At 44.9% G+C, this 4,261-nt stretch overlaps 1 non-coding gene across 1 annotated transcript; it reads left to right on the forward strand.

The window, feature by feature from the left end:
• Positions 1-3,031: 3,031 nt before the first annotated feature.
• LOC141583277 (U6 spliceosomal RNA) lies at positions 3,032-3,138 on the forward strand. The gene has a single exon (XR_012515956.1). It is a non-coding gene; the product is annotated as a U6 spliceosomal RNA (small nuclear RNA).
• Positions 3,139-4,261: the final 1,123 nt, after the last annotated feature.

Genomic DNA, 4,261 nt, shown 5'->3' on the forward strand with positions numbered 1-4,261 from the left:
TTTCCAGAGAACAAAACCTCAACAGGTTTATTTACAGGAGACAATGAATTCTCATACATCTAACCTGAAAGAGAACAGCAAGATTCTTTCTGAACAATTGTAATGCTTATTGTAAAAATTAACAGCCTAAAAATTCAGCTCCATCACACAAGGTAAACTGTGAAAGAAAAGACAGGACAGGCTGCCATCTTTCCTGTTGGAGGAACTTAATTATTCCAGCCTGTGGGCATTGGAGAGTACAAACCGACCAGGGGCAGAAGAGTTCCCGCAGCACAGCACAGCTGCTTTACCAAATCATGGCCAGACTGCTTCTGTTAGCAGGCACCTGATCCTGTTCCTTCTTACTGAACAGGACCTCCCACCTGGTGCTTACAGCTACCCTCACAGGTGTTCCCTGGCCTATGGAGATATGAAACATTCCTTAGACAGAGCTCCCACAGAGAAAGGCAGGCCACCATCTTTGTTATTTGGATGACTAGGTTCTGGCCTTAGGGCTTTGTAGAACCCAAGCTGACCGGGGTGTAAGTGGTAGCTCAGCACAGCAGAGCCACCTTGCAAAAACATGGCCAGACCCTTGTTTAAGTCAATCCCCAACCACATCTTTAGTCACTGGGTACAGCTTTTCAACCAGGGTCTCTGGCTGCCTTCACTGCTGTTCTCTGGCTGACAGATGTTTCAGGCCTCCTTGAATCAGAGCTTCCAGAGAGAGGACCAGACTGTAATCTTTGTTGTTTGGGCAACTCAGCCATTTCAACCTTGGGACTTCAGAGTGTCTGAGGGAACCAGGGGCTGAAGTGAACCCCCAGCACAGCACAACTGTTCTACAGAAACATGGCCAGACTTTTTTAAAAGCAAGTCTCTGATCTTGTTCCTCCTGACTAGACAAGACTTCTGAAATTGTTTCCAGCCACCTCTCGTAGTTGTGTCCAGATTGGCAACGGGATTGTACCTCAGTGGTACAGAGGTCCCAGAGGAAGAGGCAGGCTATTATCTTTGTCTTTTTGCAGGCTTCGCTAGTGATACCTTGAGTCGCTGGAAGATATGAGGCAATTAGGTACTGGAGTGGACCCCCAGTATACCACAGCAGCCTTATGGGAAGCTGGCTGAACCCTTACGTGGGTGCTGGCTTCCATATCTCCTCAATGAGCAGGTCCTCCTGGCTTGGGTCTTTATCCAGGACCCCACTGAAGCCAACAAGCCAGTAGCAACTTGGCAATTTCTTGGACAGAGCTTCACAGATCGACTGAAATCCTCTCTGCCACTGCCTCTGCAGTGGATCTGCCCTTGTTACCTTCAGAATATCAAGAAAGCAAAGACCCTAAGTACCATATTGACAACTCTAACAAGCTGCAGTTGACCCAAGGAACAAGGCAGTCCATCTCTTGTGGATACCACATACCCCCCACTGCTTATCACTGGACAGGGAACTCTGGCTTGGGCTCATAGAACAGACCCTCTATCCTGGGATGATTACACTAAGTGATGGCTAACTCACATCTCTCTGGGGTAGAGCCCCCAGGAGACAAGCAAAGTGATGGAGCAGGAAGCCAGCTGATGTGAAGCCCAGAGGGCAGGCACAACTATCTCTCTAGGCTCTACTGGGTCTTATGAGACACTTTATCCCAGCACTTTAGGAGTGTGGAGGTCTGATCAGCCACATCTCATGTGAAGATTGCCCAGCAGAGATCACATATGTGATTTTCCCTATTAATAAAAGGAGACTTGCTTAAAAAAGAAGTCTGGCCACGTTTTTGTAGAGCAGCTGTGCTGTGCTGGGGCCTCACATTTCAGAGAGTTATCTGAGGCGTGATATATACTGGGCATTCTTGCACATGAGATGAAGCTGGTCTGACCCCAGCACTCCTTAGTCTGCTTGCCTCTCCCAGGCCCCAGCCTGGCCACACCTGCCTAAAGGGCACTCTCAGCTGCCCATACCTTTGTTTCTGTGCCAGTGGACCATGCCTGAGCAGTGAAGAGATGCAGCAAAGTGGACTCTTCAGGCACGCACCCGCCTCTACACTGCCTCTCCATACTGAAGCTCTTTATACAAAAACGTCCTACGTCACTTTGCTGGTGTGTGTTTACATGAGTGGATTTTGCTGCACTTGCCCTACCAGCACATGGGAATGTAGCACACACTTCAACCCACACCAACTCCCATTGAAGAAAGAGCCATGGTAGGCAGAGGAACAAAATCACAACCTCTGCCAACACCTTCTCCTTGTGCTAATTCTGTGCACGAAAAGGGAATGCTAATATAGGTTGAGTGGTCGTTGCTGCTTAGGGGGTCACAGAGATGGCACCCAGACATGCACAGGCCAGCACCCCAGCCTGAACCAACACTACCTCCAATGCAACAGCACACACAGAAGGGGTATTCTGGCCGCCACCAAGCTGTCTTGCCTCCACCACTTCCACCACTGGGCAAATGCCAACAGGGAAGCAGGCAGGTTTGCATCTGCTAACACTCTGCCACAGCTGCCACACTTTGCTGCCTTCAGTGCAGTAGACTCCAAACTTTGAGGAGCCAGAGAACAAAGTTGAGACCCAATATAAGTTTCCCAGAGTTAAAGCACACAGCCCAGGAATTGAGAGGTGAATTTTGGCCCCCTAAAATCCTCCAAAACCAAAGGTAGCTGCCTGATTCTACTTTAAACCACAATCAAACCCTCAAGATCATCAAATATGATAAAAGAAAAATATCCTGTGCAAAGGTCAGCAACCTCAAAGGTTGAAGGTGAATAAGCTCATAAAGATGAGGAAGAATCAGGGCAAGAACACTGAAACTCAAGAAGTCAGCATGCCTTCTTTCCTGCAGATGATTACATCAACTGTTCAGCCTGTTCAAGTTTTCAGAACTGGCCAGAGGCTGACATGTATGCAATGATACAAGTAGAATTCAGAATGTGGGTAGAAACAAAGTTCACTAAGTGAAAGAAGTATGTCATCATCCAATGCAAGGAGGCCAAAAATCATTGTAAAATATCGCAGGAGCTAACAGGCAATATATCCAGTATAAACAACATTACTGGTGCTCACTTTGGCAGCACATATATTAAAATTGGAATGATTCAGAGAAGATTAGCATGGCCCCTGCTCAAGGAGGACCAAAAAATTCATGAAGCATTCCATATTTGTAGAAAGAATCAATATCGTCAAAATGGCCATACTGCCCAAAGTAATTTATAGATTCAATGCTGTCCCCATCAAGCTACCAATGATCTTATTCACAGAACTGGAGAAACCCACCTTAAACTTCATATGGAAGCAAAAGAGAGTGTGGATATCCAAGACAATGCTAAGCACAAAGAACAAAGCCAGAGGCATCATGCTACCCGATTTCAAACTATAATACAAAGCTACAGGAATCAAAACAGCATGGTACTGGTACTAAAACAGAGAAATAGAGTAATGGAACAGAACAGAGGTCCTGGTGGCAATGCCACACATATACAACCATCTCATCTTTGATAAACCTGACAAAGACAAGCAATGGGAAAAGGATTTCTTGTTTAATAATTGTTGTTGGGAAAACAGGCTACCAGTGTCCAGAAAGCAGAAACTGGACCTCTTCCTGATACCTTACAGTAGAATTACCTCCAGATGGATTAAAGTTCTAGACATAAGACCTAATGCCATAAAAAAATCTAGACAAAAAATAGGCAAAGCCATTCAGGACATAGGTGTAGGCAAGTACTTCATGACTAAAACACCAAAAGCATTGGCAACAAAAAGGAAAATAGACAAATGGGACCTTATTAAACTCCAGAGCTTATGTACAGCAAAAGAAACCATCATTAGAGTGAACCAGCAACCAGCAGAATGAGAAACAATTTTTGCAATCTACCCATCTGACAAATGGCTGATATCCATAATCTACAAAGAAATAAAACAGATTTACAAGGAAAAAAACAAGCAAACCGGTTCAAAAGTGGACAAAGGATATAAACAGACACTTTTGAAAAGAAGATATATATGAGGCCAATAAAAATGTGAAAAAATACTCATCATCACTGGTTATTAGAGAAATCAAAACCACATTGAGATATCACCTCATGCCAGTTAGAATGGTGACCATTAAAAAATCTGGAGACAACAGATACCAGAGAGCATGTGGAGAAATAGGAACACTTTTACACTGTTGCTAGGAGTACAAACTAGTTGAACCATTGTGGAAGGCAGTGTGGCACTTGCTCAAGGGCCTGGAAATTGTAATTCCATTTGACCCACCAATCCCATTACTGGGTATATACCCAAAGGA

The sequence above is a fragment of the Saimiri boliviensis genome (assembly GCF_048565385.1).
Source record: "Saimiri boliviensis isolate mSaiBol1 chromosome 19 unlocalized genomic scaffold, mSaiBol1.pri SUPER_19_unloc_2, whole genome shotgun sequence".
Classification (NCBI taxonomy): domain Eukaryota; kingdom Metazoa; phylum Chordata; class Mammalia; order Primates; family Cebidae; genus Saimiri; species Saimiri boliviensis.